We start from the raw sequence: 18066 nt of genomic DNA on the forward strand, positions 1-18066 counted from the left end.
TTTCTTTCTTTCTCTTTCTTTCTTTCTTTCTTTCTTTTTCTTTCTCTTTCTTTCTTTCTTTCTTTCTCTTTCTTTCTTTCTTTCTTTCTTTTTCTTTCTTTCTTTCTTTCTTTCTTTCTTTCTTCTTTCTTTCTTTCTTTCTTTCTTTCTTTCTTTCTTTCTTTCTTTCTTTCTTTCTTTCTTTTTCTTTGTTTCCCTTCCTTCCTTCCTTCCTTCCTTCCTTCCTTCCTTCCTTCCTTCCTTCTTTCCTTCCTTCCTTCCTTCCTTCCTTTTTTCTTTCTTTCTTTTTCCCTCCCTACTTCCTTCCTCCTCATTCTTCACTCCTTAGTTTTCATTTTTTCTTATTTATTTACTTACTTATTTACTTATTTATTTATTTGTTACTCCAGGTTAAAAATATTTACAGTGGATCTACCTTAGTCTCTATTATTTTAGCATTTGTTAGGGAATAAATAATTTCTGTGGTTTTTTGTCAGTATAGACTATGGCTTATTTAGCAGTAAAGCTTTCAAGGAAATCTGTCCCTTTCTGGAGAAGAGATAATGGCACAACTTGCTATCATTCTAAGTGTAGTCCATGAGGATATAACTGAACTTCACTCTAGTCCTTAATCTAGTTTGATAAAAGAACAAAAAGTTATATTTGTGCTAAGAACATGAGGGTGGCATAAATAATGTTTCAAGGTACTGTAGAAGCCTTTGGCAGCATTTCTTCTTGAAACACAAATGTAATTAGCCTGTCAAATTCATGAGTAGTCTGAGATAAAGTTCAAATCTTGTTTCAAATGTTCTGTTCTTCCATGAATATGATCCAAGTTTTTATTTACTTAAGAAGCTGAGACTCTGGAGATATGTAAAGAAAAAAAATTCTTTTAACCTTGGTCAGTTCTTTAATTCTGCTAATAAAGTCCATGACCCTTAAACTTTCACATTTTATTTCTGAAATTTAGCCAAGAATTGTAGGACAGTAGAAATGTAGAGAATTTCCAACATAGTCTAATCTTCTTACACTGAAGAAATAAGGTCTCAGGCAGGCAAAATGATCTGCTCATGGTTACATAGTATATCAGACTTTATAAGCACATCTTGTAGCTCTTAGAATTTTTTCTGCCTCACTTCACTACTTCCCACTACTACACACAAGTAGGAGTTACCATAATTGCATTTCCAAATGAAAAGTATGTACTAGAGAGTTTGGTATTTTGCATGCAGAGAATAACAAAATAAATGAATAGTAACCATGAAATGAAGATTTCTTTCATTTGAAAAACACACAACTTTTTCTCTGAAATAATTTTAAATTCATAGAAAAGTTTTAAGAATAATACCAGTAATTCAAAACTGCCCTTTACCTATATTTACTGATTTTAAACATTTTGATTACTTTTGTAGTTCTTTCCCTAATATGGATATGTGTGTGTGTATATGTGAATATATATGCATGACTACACAAGTATATTTATAATGTGTTTTTCCAACCCATTTGAGAGTAGGTTGTATACATCATGCTCATTAGTTCTTCCATGTACATTTCTTAAAATCAGGATATTTCACTGTTGTAACAAAATACATCTATCAGATTCAGGGGTGTTAACACTGGGATAGTACTATGGTGTAATCTACGGTCACTGTTCCCATTTTGTTATCTCAAAAATGTACTGTCAGCACTTTTTCTCTTCAGGATAAGATCAAGTCAGGGATAGTATATTGAATTTACTTGTCCTCTTTTCTCTCTTGTGCACTAGGACAATTCTTCAGCTTTTCTTTGTCTTGATGGCTTTGCCATTTTTGAAGAACATGTCAGCTGTTCTATAGAATCTAATTCAATCTACTTTTTTGGTACTTCCTCTTGATTACACTTAAATTAAACATTCCTCATCAGAATGATGTATTGTTCTCAGAATCTCACATTTGTACACATGCAGTGTCAACTTGAATTTCTTTGGTGATGATCATTTCAATGACTTAGTCAGGATGTTGACTAGCTTTTCCAGAGCATAGTTATAGGTTTTCACCTTATATTCCATACATAATCTATGGGAAGATCCTTTGAGACTAAGCAATTATCTGTCTCTTCATCAAACATTCCCCCTTCATTTAACCACCCACTGAAGATTCTTGCCTAAACCGATCTAAATCGCAATTACTGCAAAACGGTGATTTTCCTTCTCAAGTCAGTATCAATAGAATACTCAAGTGGATGTCCAGCCAGCATGAAAGTGTCTATTAAAAATATGCTTAACTTGGGGCCCGGGATATAGCTCAGCTGCATAAGCGCCTGCTTGGCAAGCACAAGGTCCTGAGTTTGATGCCGGGTACCCATAAAAATATATATATATATATATATATATATATATATATATTTATATATATTACCAGTATTAGACCTTTTGCTGTATTTTGTTGTTTCTTGACTCTATGTATTACTTCTTAAGAAGTAAAACTTTGATTTCAATAAACATAAATTAAGTAATAGTATATCAAGAGATTTAAATAATTGTTTCAGAATTATTTTGAATCAAGCATTTTTAAATATTAAAAATAAAATTTTAACAATGGAAATGAATCATGGATATAAGTGCTCCATTTTTTTAAATATTAAAGATGAAGGCCAGATAGGGCACAACCCTATTCTGTGACAATGGAAGAAGTTTCAACAGGTTATGCTTCTGGCTTCTATTATATTCACATTGTTTTTGTTTGCCAAAATAATGTGATGATTAAATCTGTTAAAAGTATAAAATTCTCAGTAGTTATGAGTAAACACTTGTGGCTAAAGTAGATGGGATAAAAGTGAGTTGCACAAAGGTGACATAATTCCACCTTTTAAATGATTCATTAATTTATTCAACCATTCATTCATGACTTACTAAGCAATTGTCTACATCATCGCTGGACTGCCTCTGCACTCAAGGAGCTCATGATAGCAAAAGATCCTATTTCAGCATGCCTCAAAATCTCTTATGTACTAGGCCCCACAGAGTCTGATTTAGTGGGTCCAGGCTGATGCATTGGAATCTATCTGTTTAGTAAGCAGATGAAAAGGCTGTGTTGGAGATACCTAAGATTAGAAACATTCAAATATTTACAGTATATGCTCTACCTCCTGACTGTCCTATTCCAACCACTCACTTGTCATTGAAGATATTAGTTAGATAAAAATTGAAAATGTATAAATATGAAATATGATGAACAAGATTCAAAAAGTCTCATAATTACTTTCATTCTGTTAAACTATTAAATACTAGGTAAATTTTCCTGGAAAATTGTTATTATTTTTTACTGATGCTACTTTGGGAACCTAAGCTTGCTCATTTTCTGCTCTAGATTATGATGTAGGTGGTCTTGTGATCATGCTGGGCCCAGGTTCATGCAATCTTATGCTTCATTTTGCTGCAGAAAAACTGGTACCTGGGCTGGCAATGATGAGGCAATCTGCCAGGAATAAAAGAGGGTACATTAGCTATCAATGCTAAAAAAATACTTCATGGTCTATATACTTCTCAAAAAATAAGCCTATAAGGACAAATTACTGGTAGACTTTCTTCCAACTACTTAGTCAGTAAACACTTATTGAGTTTCTATCAAGTAATGGGGTCAACGGTAGCTCAGTGGTAGAGCATACAGCATGCATGAGGCCAGAGTTTCAATCACCAGCCCCTCCTCATATGTTGGACTAATTACTGGGGACTGCAGAGGTGAATGACATGAATTGTACTTCATAGGATCTTGGAAATAAGAGATCAGATATACTATCTGTTTTTCTTGGAGCTATGTTCCAACCTCTATAACTGAAGTTGGAGAGAAAATGGGATATAGAGACTTGGAAAGAGATGAGTTCAAATCCTAACTCCGCTGAAGGAATTTTTGGCGAGTTAGTTAACTCTGATGGAGCATGTCTTCCTGATCCTAAAAAAAGTGACTCTTAACTCATTTATCATTGAGATGACTAAGAGATTAACAAAACACCATCTTTTAAGAATAAATGCATCAAATGGAACATAAATTTTGTATATAAAGCAGCTATTATCATGTTAAATAAATGTATGTAAAAGGAAGGAACATCTGTCACAAATAAGAATAACTGATCTGCTCTTTGATGTTATATGCCTAATCAAATAGTGTATGAATGATTTAAGTAGGTACATAATGGATAACAATGGATAATAAGTATACTACTCTTACAACGAATACTTGAGGCATTAAAATGGACCTGTCCCTAATTATTTTCCTCTGAGACTGAATTGGATATTTATTTTCACCTAGGATCATTATAAATCTTTATGAACTATCCTTCAGTTGGAGTAGAGATAGAGTGAACACAGAAATCTCCCAATCCCTAAACATGTGGTATAATAAAACTTTCAGTGCTGCCATTTCAATATATTATCATTCATTTATAAAGCACCTTAACCTTAAACTAACATTCATTTTAGAAGTTGAAAACTAAAAGTTCATTTTTAACACTTGAGAAACTGTCAATAAGATTTTTCATGGTATACCTAAGAATGAGTGGCATACCATTGCATTGCACTTATGTTACAGAATTGAGAGAAGAGAGATATAAAAAAACCTTGCACATGTATTGTCATGGTTTCTATCTAGATTTCCCCCTAAAGCCTCATGTACTCAGGTGGGCACTGCTTTGGGGAGATGATTGGCTTATGGAGTTGTGATACTCATCGGTAGATTAATCCACTGATGTGTTCATAACTAAATGTAATGTTGGGAAGTAAAGCCTGTTCAGAAGTGGATCACTGGAAGGCAGGCTGGCAGGGTCTCTCTCCCTCCCTCCTTCCTCCTTGATCTCTCTTTATGCTTCCTTCTGCCAGGCATAAATCTGCTTCTCCCCTGCCATACCACCCTGTCTTGGAGCCAGCTGACTATGGACTGAAACTATAAGCCGAAATACATTTCTTCTCTTTTGAAGTGTCTGGTATTTTGCCTCAGAGATGAGAAAAGTAACCAAGACCTCTATTATATGTGCTTACCAAGTTATTTCACATCATAAAAATCTGAAACAAAAGTAGAGGTCACCTGATTCTTTACATGATTTTTGGTTTGATATTTTACAAACTATAATTGCTTTTAAACAGAACTCTTTGGAACTTGTATATAGCTGTCCTAGATACACTTTAGTGTCCTATTTATATAGGTTTTTCCTGTTTTTTTTTTTTGAGACAGGGTCTCCTTATGTAGTTCAGGTTGACCTTGAACTCACTATGTATCACAGGCTGGCTTTGAACTTGTGGTAATCCTCCTGTCTCAGCCTCCCAAGTTCTGGGATTATAGGGGTGTGCCACCATGCTTGGCTATTTGTATTGGTTCAAAATCCTATTTCTTATGTATTTTTGCCTGATTTAAATTATGATTTTCTTTTGCAGAAACACTTTTGTCTGTGGAAGAAATTAACTTTGGAAGTAAGATAGAAGTGATATAAAAATAATTTTAAAATATATTTTTTAACTTTTTCCATCATGTTCTAATTACATTAAGTGAAGATTTACAGGTTTATGGGTTTGCGGGATATTTGAGAACCATCTGTATATTAGTCATCCACTAATATTTTCCCAACTGATCTCAGTAAGAGAGCCATAAACTCAAACAACTGCTTGGGAAACTATATTTTGATGTGTGCTAAACTTAAAAACAAACCCGTACTTCTAAAAAGACTATTTTGACAGCAATCTGAACCTGACAAACTACATCATTCAGCCTATTCTGTTTCATGTTAGGCTTCTGATTATGGTTAAGGTGGAATAGCAGATCAGAGCTTCTGAGAACAAACAGAAAAGCAATATAAAATACCAAACCATCTGTCTGACTGTACTGGAGCTCTGGTGTGGAAATGAGAAATGGAGAGGGTATAATTCCTTCATCAAAGTGAACTGACTTTAATGCCATTTTCATTCTGGGGCTCTTTGACAAGTGAAGCTCAGCTTTTCACTGGAGCAACTCAGCTTTTTACTGGAGGTGTCCCGTGGGTGACACTGAAATCTGTATGGCTTTGGGCAGATATGTGGATGGCTTCAAGCATGGATCAGATTTTGCCACTTGGGGAAAAAAAAATGAAATTTTGGAGCATTACTGGCAAGCTGCCGAAGTGGAAACTTTGGAGTATTGGAGTTGATAAAAGTGGATTAAACACAAATTGTAGAACTGAGAAATACACTCTGAAATTAACTCACTAGATGGACTAAACAACGGCATACAGTACATGCAGCAGAAGACAGAATTTGTAAACCAGTGAAATAACAGGAAATACCAAGATTTAATCAAAGAAGTAAATACAGGAAAAGAAGGAAAATACAGAAAAGAACTTTAGAGATGTGAAACACAGTAAAAAAATTCTGATGAGAGTATATATCTGGAGCTTCATAAGGAAGACAGAAAGGAAGAAAAGCAAGAAATAATTGTGGGAGGTCATTAAAGGTAAATATGTGAGAACATACAGAGAGAAATGAATGAGGATTGGGTGTCAAGCGACTGTATTAAACAGTAATAGAAATGTCTCTGAAGGGTTTAAAATGTTAGAGAACAGATAAAGAATGGTAACCATGATACAAAAGAAGGGAGAGGGTAAGTGGAGTTAAAGTATTCTAATATTCTAAAAGTTTAGGTATCTGATGGAAATAGTCATTTGTGTTAGATTATAATAAATCAAGGAATCATATTGTATTTTTTTGGGGGGGGGGTTTGTTTTTTTTCTCCGGTACCGGGAACCGAACTCACGACCTTGCGCTTGCCAGGCAGGCGCTTTGCCACTGAGCTAAATCCCCAGCCCCTCATATTGTAATTTACAGAGTAAAACTAAGGAATAATAAAAAATACAAACTAACAAGTTAAAGTAGGAAAAAATTGAAATGTAGTTATTAGTCTAAAAAATGATAAGAAAAAGGACCAAATAGCAAGCAGCTTGTTACATAGTTGATGTAACCAAAATATACCAGCAATACCTTTAAGATCCTAAAAGTACTAAATATTCCAATTAAATGTAAGATTATTGTGCTGAAAAAAAAATGCAAGTTCCAACTATACTCTGCATAGGAGATATATACCTTAAATGTACACAGAAAAATTGAAAATAAAACCATTCAGAAAGGGTTAAACCAACCAAGATGATGGTATGATCCTAATGATACCAGACAAAGCAGGCAGTGTGAAGAAAAGCATTTCAGGAAAGGAAGAAGGTATGCCAATTACTAATTTAATGTCTGTCAGATCCAAACCCATACGTGTCTCCATATTGTGATTCTGGAACTGAACTCTGCAGACTATTGTACATTTCTGTCTTGCCAGCTGGCTTGGAAGTTCGGCTCTGCCAGTAGAAGATAGAGGAGTAACACTGCAAGGCTGGAAGAGGAAGAAAGAAAGTTTTTCCCTCGGGTTCTTCCCCTTCCACAGGCCGTGGGAGCATCCAAGTGTATGGTTCCGTGCGGCGTACACCACTACAGTGGTGGTCCTGACAGTCCGGCAGAGGGATCCTACTGACAAATTTCTTCATCAGGGCAGGGACCCCATTACTTTCCTGGTTTCAAGGCAAGTGAACTCGATCTTAGTGAGTTCCCATGGTGGCCACACCCTCTCCTTAGAGATCTAAATCTCAGCCTTGCAGGAAGCTCTCTAAAGTTCCAAGTTACTTCCTTGTTCATGTTCCCTTATTCGTTTTGTTATTAGCTCTGTACGTGTGTATAAGACATAATGTTTACATTCTTTGTGGGGAGTTGGTACAGGTTGATCATACATTTTAGTTCCTTTTTTGTCCCCTTTCTCTTCCCTCAGTACTGCCTCCATCCATCTAATTCCCTCTATTTGCAGCAGTAATGTTTACATTCCTTATGTGTAGTGGATACCTGTTAATATCTTTTCCATCCCTTGTCCCTCCCCCTCCTCCCTCCTTCTCTTGATCCCCTTCCCTTCTGAGGGATTGGCTCCCCTTATTTTCTCTTTATTTAGACGTTGGGTTCGTGTTCTCTTGTTCCTGAGTATGCTGCATTCTAGTTCTCTTTCTCTTGTATCCACTTAATTTTTTGTTAATTCTTTGTTGTAAATCTGTTAGTCCAGTCTCTGTTTTCTGACTGTAACCCGATGGCTAAAGAAATATATTTTATAATGAAAAAAGGACAATCCAAAGAAACAATAGCACAATTTTCAATCTACATTGTTAATAATGGGGCTTTATAATACATCAACAAAAACTGAAAAATAAAAGGAGAAATTGAGGGGCTGGGGATTTAGCTCAGCAGCAAAAGCGCCTGTCTGGCAAGCGCAAGGTCGTGAGTTTGGTTCCTTGTACCGGAGAAAAAAACCAAAAAATAAATAAATAAATAAATAAAAGGAGAAATTGAAAAGTCTCTAATAACAGTAGGAAATCTTAATATATCTCAGTTAATAGCTTATGGAATTTCAGACCAAACAGACAAACAAACGACAAAAATCTCTAAACCTTAAGATCATACAAGCTTTTTGCAACACAACCCATAAACTTGTACACAGAATCTTGTACAGAAGAACCTCAGATGTACACTTCATCAAATGTTACTGAAATCTACCACAATTGATCATGGCTTACACATAAGTCAAGACACAACAAACTTCACAATACATATAGAAAGAGCCAAGAGTAGCCAAGTTAGTATTGCAGGAGAATAAATGTGGAGACTGTAAACAGTCAGATATTAACAGCTGTTATAAGTAAAGCTATAGTAATTACGACAGTCAAGGACAGACCATTTGGACCATGTGAACAGAATGAAATGTTTTGAAATAGTCTCTCACATAAATGTCATTTAATTTATGACAAGTGACCCTATCATGTGACCATGCAAGAACAAGAATTGTGCCCTTTTCAATAATGGTTCTGGGATAAGTGAAATGAAAAACAAGATTTTTTTGGCAATAGAGTGTGAAGCCAGGGAGCACTGAACTATATCGTAACCCTTTTACAATTCTATTTTGGACTTCTAACTTACAGGATATACAAAACAGCAATCCTGAATGTATTACAAAACTAAACATAGAAATAAAATAAATACTTTAGACAAAAATGGCAGGAAAATATTTCTTAGTGAGGATTTAGAAACTAATAAATTGAACTCTATTATGAATACAAACTGAGCATGGCTGATCTGAAAAGCCTAAATCTGCACTCTGAAATATTCCAAAAATCTGTACTTTTCCAAGCACTGCCGTCATATCAGAAATGGAAAATTTCTCATGTGAAAGGTCACAGATCAAAAACAGGTTCAAAAACAATATTATATTAAAGTTGTACATGCAACATAACTTTTAGGTTTACAGTTAGACTTTCTCTCTGAGATATATCATTTTGTTTTTTTGTTTTTTTTTGTTTTTTTTTTTTTTGGTTTTTCTCCGGTACCGGGAACCGAACTCACGACCTTGCGCTTGCGAGGCAGGCGCTTTTGCCGCTGAGCTAAATCCCCAGCCCCTTATCATTTTGTTTTTGAACATTAAAAATTAGAAAAATCTGAAAACCAAAACACTTGTGGTCCTAAATATTTTGGATATGGAATATGAAACCTATAATAAGCATGTTTGATGAAACATGCATCCAAACAAGAGAAGGCAAATAACAGAATGGGAAAAATACCTGCAATATATTTATTTGACAATCACTCATGTCCAGAGTATATAAAGGACTTTCATAAATCTACATGAAAAGAGCAGATGATCCAGTAGAGAAATGGGCCATCATATTTTATGTCACCAAGGAGAATCTCCAAATGACCAATAAATCAATGAAAAGGTTAACAATTTCATTAGTCATTAAGGAAATGCATATTAAAACTACATGCTGATGCCATGACAAGTCTATAAAAATGGCTGAAAGTAAGAAGATAGACAATAATAAGTGTCAGCAAATTTATACCATAACTGCAGATATGAAAGCAATTTGGTGCAACCACTTTAGAAAATTGGCAGCACTGACTTCCTTCCTTCCAATATGGGTAAAATTTTTGCCATTTATTTAGCAGAGGTGCATAAAGTGTTCAATAAAATACACAGATAATAATCTCACAGTAACATTACTGATAATGACAAAACACTGACTCTATCCCAATATCCATCAACAGTGAAAACCAATTGTGGTATATTTATGCAGTAGAAAGATGTAATGAAAGTAAGCGGGCTACAACTATAAGAAGCCATATGGAATCTCTCAAAATGCTGAAAAAACGAAGCAGCCAGATATAGAAAAAGCTGAATAGTGTGATTCATTTAAGTAAAGATCAAAGGTAAGTAAAGCTGATTTGTAGTGTAAGGAGTCAGAGTAGTGGTTACCCTCCAGAAGGTGACTAACAACTGGAACAAAGAGAGCGGGGGCGTCTAGGCTTATGGGTACCATTTCTGGATCTGAGAGCTGATTACACAAATGTGTCTACTTGAGAAAGAAAAAAAAAATCATTGAGCTGTATGCTTACAATTTTTATAGTTTTCTAAATATTTGTATGCATTATTTAAAGGTTTACATGAACAAAATTATGGGTTAAGACAGCTTGAAGTTTTGCACATCAAAGATCTTGAATTTACCTAAGGCGTGTCTTTCCTACTTTCCTCCTGCACTTTCTACCCTGTCTGAAAATAAGAGCCATAAGACAGGATAAGAATTTGATAGTCAGGAGATGTTTTCAGTGAAAATGTTCTAGGAGAGAAATGTGACACAAACCAAATGAGATGTAGTTTAAGAGTAGCTTGGAAATGATTAGACCGTGCCCAGGGTTGGCAGAGGGGAGCTGGTCCTTTGAGTATTGAATCTCAACAAACAGCACCGGCATGAAGAAGTTGCTCACTTTTATTTCCATAATTAAAAACATAAGAGAAGGGGAAAACCCTCTGTACTTGCTCTTGTTATCCAACCTCATGGCAGTTGTTTGTTTTATTGAGAAAAATGTGACCTAAAGACCAGATTATTTGAGCTTAGGAACAGTTAAGGTAGGGAGACACAGGTCTCCATGGAGGCAGCAAGGACCAGGGAAGACATGGCCACGAGGCTCCTTTTCTGGCAGCCGTGTAGAGGAGTGAGCCTTAGTGTGTCTTAGAAAGGAACAAACTGATAACTACTGGAGAGGAAAAAATAAAACTGACAGAGAAAGTGAACTTTAGTTTTACTAAACAGTCAATGAAGAAACTTTATTTCATTTTTAATTTAATTAAATTGTTTGTGCATTTGTTTGTTGTTGAGACAGAGTATTGTGTATAGCTCAGACTGACTTTGAACTTGTGATCCTCCTGCCTCAGTGTCCTGAGTGATGGAATTACAGGCTTGTATTAGTAATATCCAGTAAAGAAACTACTTTAAATCATTACTGAGTTACCTCTGATTGGTAACTGCCCACTCTTACACCTGCCCCAGACCCATGCTGGGGATTGAATCCAGGGCCTGGGCCTTGAGCTGCATCTCCCAGCCCTTTTTAAATATTGAGACAGGGTTGCTAAATTGCCCAGACTGGGCTCCATCTGGGAATCCTTCTGACTCAGCCGCCAAGAGGCTGGTATTACACCCAGATGATGGGCAAGTTTTAACAGTCCTTCCTCCCGTTCCTACATTAGCAAAAACGGGATCTCAAGAGCTTGTATCATGAGTTCTGCTGTAAACAGAAACCATTTGCCTCTGCCATGATGTTACATGTAGATTAGCTTACCTCAGTATACAACCTCTGGAATGACTGTCCCAGACAGAAACTGCATTCTCAAGCTTAGAGGCAGAGATAAATCTGGCTCCACAAAGACCTTTTCAAACAGCATCTCCATCCCCCTACACCCATACTCCATCCTGTTTCTGAGATCATAGTAGAGATATAAAAAGTCTAAAAGAGTGGAAACAAGTTGAGAATTAGAGAAGCTGAGAGATAAATGCTTGAAAATAGAAGTGGCCACTTGCTATTAAAAGAAGAAAGCCAGGACCTGTTTTGTGTAAGTATGGGGTGAAGAAATCCTGTGGCAACAGAAGGGAGACATGAAAGTCCACGCAAGGAAGAATCTATGGGAGGAAAATGGGAAAAGCAATGGCACCAGCCAGAAGAAAAACTATGAACAGCACGATTTCCTTTTCAACCTTCCTGAAATCTGTCAATTCAGAAACAATTTTAAGTTCATTCTATGTAGTCTGCTGAGTTGAAATGTTTAAATTATAAATGCTGTCAACTTTAATGTGTACTGATTCTTTCCTCCCAATCTGATAGTGACCCTAGTGTTTAAAATGATGTTCCCTTCACTGTTAAATGTGTTAGTGGATAATCCCAGCACTTAGGAGACTGAGGCAGGAAGATCACTGTGAGTTGGAGGCCAGTCTGGGCTACATAGTGAGTTCAAAGCCAGTCTGGACTACTTAGCGAGACCCTGATTCAAAACAAATAAAAAACAAACAAACAAACAAACACGTTTGTGAATATAAAAGATAAGAAAATACTTGAGAGTCCTGAACTTTTGATAGCCTTTAATTAACCATGGCCCCCAATACCTAAGGATCTTTACGTAACTATGTGTATATTCCTCTACTAATTTCCTTCTCTGAGGAGGGTCAAGCACAAATGTTCTCACACACAAGCACAAAGTCACACACACTCATTTTCCTATAGATGAAACTTTTTAGATTTAGGGTCATATGCTGAGATGTTGTGGAGATCACAGGACTATTGCAATCCTTGTTTTTCCCACAGTTTAAATTTAGATGTCCAAATTGCTGTTCAATACGGGTATGAAGTGGTGATTAGGCCATAGATTTTTTTTCCTTACATCTTCCACTTAACAAAATTGAACTGATTTCTAACAAGTTAAATGCATACATTTTGGGTGGGGGGAGAGGGGTGAGAGTACAACATCTTCTCAGACTGTAACTTGGGCCATCTTTAATGACAGCATTGGATTCTTCCACTCGAGTTATGCTGGCTAATAGGAATTTAAGTGAGCACTGGTGAGAGAGCACTGAAGCATTCATGCATGTGAAATCCGATGAATGCTCACAATGTGGAATTTCCTGAGGAGAGTTATTCTAGCTGAGAAACAGCTAGGTGTGTGTGGAGTGCCACTAACTTTTAAACGAACACGTAGCACTATCAGCCTCATAAGTAGTAAGTTACGGTACAGGTACTTGAAGAAAAGCAAGACCAATATTTTAAATTTTTTATTTCAAACACTTTTAAAGAAGCATAAGCTCCAACAGAGTTATATGCAATTTCTTCTTATGACAGAAATTTAACCTTTTTACATTTAGAACCTATATACTGACCCTGACTTTTGAAAGGCACGTGTACAACTTGCTTAAATAAATCTAAAGCAAATAGCAAAATAGAACAACTAATTCACTTATGGACTAGAATTGATATGAGAAGCTCTGATTTTTATCTAGTAATTATAATACTACTTTACCCCAAACATTTCTCTTTACATGGCCTACTTCAAACTACATCAATTTTTCACTTGTTGTGCAATCCTAGATTACAGTGTGACTTTAGCGACAGCTTCTGCTCATTAAGGTTAAATACATGGACACATTCTAACACTTATCTGCATCAAATCAGCTTGATTACCTTCTGAAGTTTCCCAAACTGTGAAACATTAGTGACTCAAATATATGAATCCTGAATGTTTTATAATAGATATACATAGGTATATATCATCACATCATATTATAGGTAAATAAGTCCACTCCTGAAGATTTTCTAAAATGTAGAAGTAAAACTGAATTTTTGCCCTCAGGTTATTTTTACAACAGTTTCTTCATCATGTACATAATTTAGAATGATGCTGATCTCAGTCGTAGCCATTGGCTTCTGTTTCCTCATTTACAGAATGGGGTTAATATCTGCCTCATGTTGTTGAGAAAAGTAGCAGAGGGAAGTTGCTGGAGAATAGTAAGTGCTCAATAAACAGTGACAATTATGCTATCATTACTGTCATTTTTAACTGTTATTATTGCTCAGCAATTTTTAAAAATTAGACAATTAGGAAATAGTCTTTGTAGTGGACAGATGGTTCATCCCCATTTATCACCTGTATTTTGAAATTTAGCCAGAGTTGTGATAAGTTGTAGTCTCTATTTTGGCCATCTTTAAGCCAGGCTGCTGTAATATTTTATTTTATAACATCTTTGAAAAACTTCAGCAAGACTGTTTATGGATGCAGAATGTTACAACTTGAATGTTACTTTCCAAGAAGATGACTCAATATATATTCTACACTAGTTGAGAGACAATATTCTAGGCTTCTTGGTGTAAAAGGATTTTAAAAACCCTTGAGCATATGGTGTTTGCTTCACTTTTGCTACCCTGGCCTACCATTGTTGGGGTACCTAATCATCTGTTTTGAACTGATGTGTCACATAAAAGAAAAAAAGAAACAACTTGCAGTCAAATTCTATGGAAAAAGATGTGCCTTTAGTCATTGTGCTTCTTAATTAGCAAAAAGTCATCTTGCAGTAAGCAATGAACTTGGGTGTCTGCCTGCAGATCACTTTAAGATTTCATAGCTCATGAGTCATGCTCCTTTGCTGCTTTCTTTTAAGTTGCAATCAATTTCCAAGATGCTGGTTTCACTGCACAGAGAATGAATGACTTACAGCTAGGTTCTTTCTATTCTTAACTGTGACAAAGAAAAAAGGGGAAAGAAATTTTTCCTGAATGGTTTTTTAAAATTATTTCTCTTTGGAATATCTTTGAAAATGACCAGATGGGAATGTTTAGCCATTTGGTTATAATAACACAGATGAGTAACAGATTGAATGAGGTTGAAGACCTACTTCAGTGAAAAGTCCACTTGGGAAAGACAAAAAATATCAGTTCTATCTTGATTATGTACTTTATTACACATGATGGCAACTCACCAAGTGAGGTTGGCCCTATGCGCTCGCAGAAGGGGTATAAAATCACTTCAAGCCTTGCTGAGATGCTGCACAACAGCTTTGCTTCCCGTTGTGCCCCTTTCCCTCCCCTATTAGCAGAAGTATTTCATTCCTTATTCATAGATTAAATGAAGGACAATCAAGTACAGGCGCTGCAGTGTTAGGCAGTGAAGTATTCTGTTCTAACCTGTTTCTGCTGCATTCTTCTTTTCTGATTTTATTTACTGATCCTTCTATAAAAAGTTTTCAAGTTATTCACACATGAAGAAAAAAATTCCCTTAATACTTCTTCTTCTTCTTTTTGTTTTTCTTTTTAAGCTAGAAGAAAACAGTCTATCCAGCTTGTGATAACACTGAAATGAGTATTATAGGTAAATAAGGTGGTGGTTAGCCTTGCAGGCTCACTGTGTGGAAATTCATGGTACCTTCATGCACCCAGGTGCCACTGATGAAATCAGAAAGATCCTGAACCTTTTAATGTATATCATTCTTTTATACTTTAAATTTAACAAATGAAATTAAAAGAACTATCAATGCAAAGCAAGTTTTCATGTATTCATTTCAAACTAATGGCTCGCTATAAAATGGGGAGCACCTCCTCAGGGTTTCCAAAGCAGAGACCCTTCTTACTGCCTGTCAATACTTTATGTGTAATGAAAATGAGATGAAAACGGGGTATGGGGGTGCATTCCTGTAACCCCAGCTCCTGAACTACAGAGCAAGACTCTGTCTCAAAAAACAAAAACAAAGAGTAAATTTTATTGACTAAAGCCAGACAGCTGTTTTTCATTGCTCCTGCTGAACCCTTCTCCAACTATAGGCTCCTGTGAAGACATTCACTATGCATTTAGTCACTCGCTCATATATGGAACGTTTCAGAGCACACACTTTTTATGCTGGGTGGGATGGTAGGATGCAGGGAAGGTAACCTGGCTGTGTCTGAGAGAGAGGGAGCTCGTGTTGACTGTCTTCCCTGAAACTCTACTCAGCCGAATTCAAGGTCTTCAATCCAGTGCAAAACTACCCGTTAAGGACACAACGGCTCACATGGCAATGCTTAATAAATCGGCACCCTGACCCAGTCATCCGCTCTCACTCGACCGGAAGTAACTGTCCTCAAATGGTGAGCTTTTTCAGGGTGCCCAAGCTAGGATACAGAGGAACAAAAATGAAATTTCCATTGCTGGGAAACGGAGTAGGGTATTGGCTTTCTTTTTTCAAGGAAAGGGGCATAAGACAAGTTGGGTCTGAGTCACAGCCACTGTAGTCTTCTAACTGCCTATAGGAAACAAGGTCTTGACTACATTTTGGGATTATGTGTGAGCAACGTTCGTTCCTCACTCTAAGTGGGAAAGAAGGCACGATCCCGCTCCCAGTTACTCAAGCTTCCTCCGGGAGTCACCTCTCTTCCTGCCCAGCCAGCCAACTGGGCAGAACTGACTTGCTTCCTACCTGAGCAGCAGGGACTCAGCCTGGCTTTGGCCTCCTCCCCGCTCCGTCGTCCGCCCAGATTCTGCTCCAACCGTCCCAGGCCCCTTGGGTCAGGGTCCGTGAGCTCCAGGGGCGGGGCGGGATCGAACCTCAGTCCAACCTGTTCCGCGAGGCCCCGCTCCCAAGGGCCGGGCACCAGGAGCACCCCCCCACCCCACCCCCGCTAGTATTTTCCCTGCCTTGGATTTGGTGCGTCAGTTGTTTAGATTTTTCCTTTGATATTTTAAAGGCAGTAGAATCCTTAATAATATTTTCAAAAATACAAAGATGTATCTAAAAGTAGCCTATATCCGAAAGAGATGCACTAAAAGCGTTTTGGTGTATGGCTTTGCAGTCCTTTTACTATAAGTAGATAAAAATAAACCATGTCTCTTCATTGATTCTTGCCTCCCCAGATATAAATACATTTTATAAAGTTTCAAATATATATATATATACACACACACACACACACGCAAACACATATATATTTAAATCTTTAAACTTTTTATCATAAAATGAACATAGGTCGGATTTTATAAATCCTATTAATATGTGAACGTTTTGAAAAGAATTGCTATGCACCTTCCACACAGTTTGAGAAATAGGACGTCACCCATACACTGGATATACCTAGGTGCCCGTAAGAATTGCATCTTTCTGCCAGTCACTGTTGTCAATTGTATAGCAAACATTCCCTCGCTTTTCTTAACAAATGACATACGTTTCACTTCTATTGAAATGTGGCATACATACTGAAAAATGAATGAGCTGCAAGTGTGTCCATGAATTTCCACAAAGTGAACCTGCTAGTGTAACCACCATCTAATAGAAGAAAACATCCCCGGATGCTCCTTCGAATCACTACCTATTTTCTGATCTCTGAAGGTAATGGGTGTTCCAGTTCCTAAAATCATAGTTTACTTTGGTCTGTTTTTAAACTTTATAAAAATAGTCTAGTCATGGTTTTATTACTCTATGCTGACATTGATTATGGTCATCTTTTACCAAGTACACTCAAAATGATTACTAAATTCCACTTTTTTCTGGGGAAAAAAGGGAACAAACGTCTAAATCAATTTTACTCCACTTTTTCCTACTCTTCTGCAAAAATAGGGAAAGAACACTGGAAGAAAAAGTGTGGAGATCAGTTGAGGTGAAATGATGTAGCATCTCTTGTGTATTAAACAGGCTTTGAAATTCCCCTCTAGTAGTGATATTCTTTCTACCTTCCTCCCTTCCCCACAAAGGCTGTTGCACTGATCTCCAGACTACTTCCAAAGCTCTGGATTTCTTTAAAAAATTCTTAACATAGTTAACAGCTCTGAATTTGTATTGTAATTACCATGCATTCAAGATTTGTAAAGTAAACCCATGTCACATTGCAGTCAACCCTGCTGACTGTTCCTAGCCTCTGGCAACTATTGATCATATACGTATACATGTGTATGTTTGTGTATAAGTTTATGTATGTCTATATATCTCAGATATCAGATATATGATATACACATTTTCTTTTTTTTTTTTTTTTTTTTTTTTTGGTTTTTCTCCGGTACCGGGAACCGAACTCACGACCTTGCGCTTGCCAGGCAGGCGCTTTTGCCGCTGAGCTAAATCCCCAGCCCCCGATATACACATTTTCTACCGTGTTATCTTTTACAAATGTTACAGGAATCATTATCATTTTACATCATGTCTTCTTTTGAGCCTGTTTTCTTTCCTGCAGCATAGCCTATA

At 36.6% G+C, this 18066-nt stretch overlaps 1 protein-coding gene across 1 annotated transcript in view; it reads right to left on the reverse strand.

Moving 5' to 3' along the window:
• Spata16 (spermatogenesis associated 16) overlaps nucleotides 1–16425 on the reverse strand; it is a 223398-nt gene extending 206973 nt beyond the window's left edge. The window contains exon 1 of the mRNA XM_005383016.2: nucleotides 16312–16425. The gene's annotated coding sequence lies outside the window, so the exon portion shown is untranslated. The remainder of the gene's footprint in view (nucleotides 1–16311) is intronic.
• Between the last annotated feature and the right edge of the window lie 1641 nt (nucleotides 16426–18066).

The sequence above is a fragment of the Chinchilla lanigera genome, unplaced genomic scaffold, assembly GCF_000276665.1.
Source record: "Chinchilla lanigera isolate Chin_1 unplaced genomic scaffold, ChiLan1.0 scaffold00019, whole genome shotgun sequence".
Lineage (NCBI taxonomy): Eukaryota > Metazoa > Chordata > Mammalia > Rodentia > Chinchillidae > Chinchilla > Chinchilla lanigera.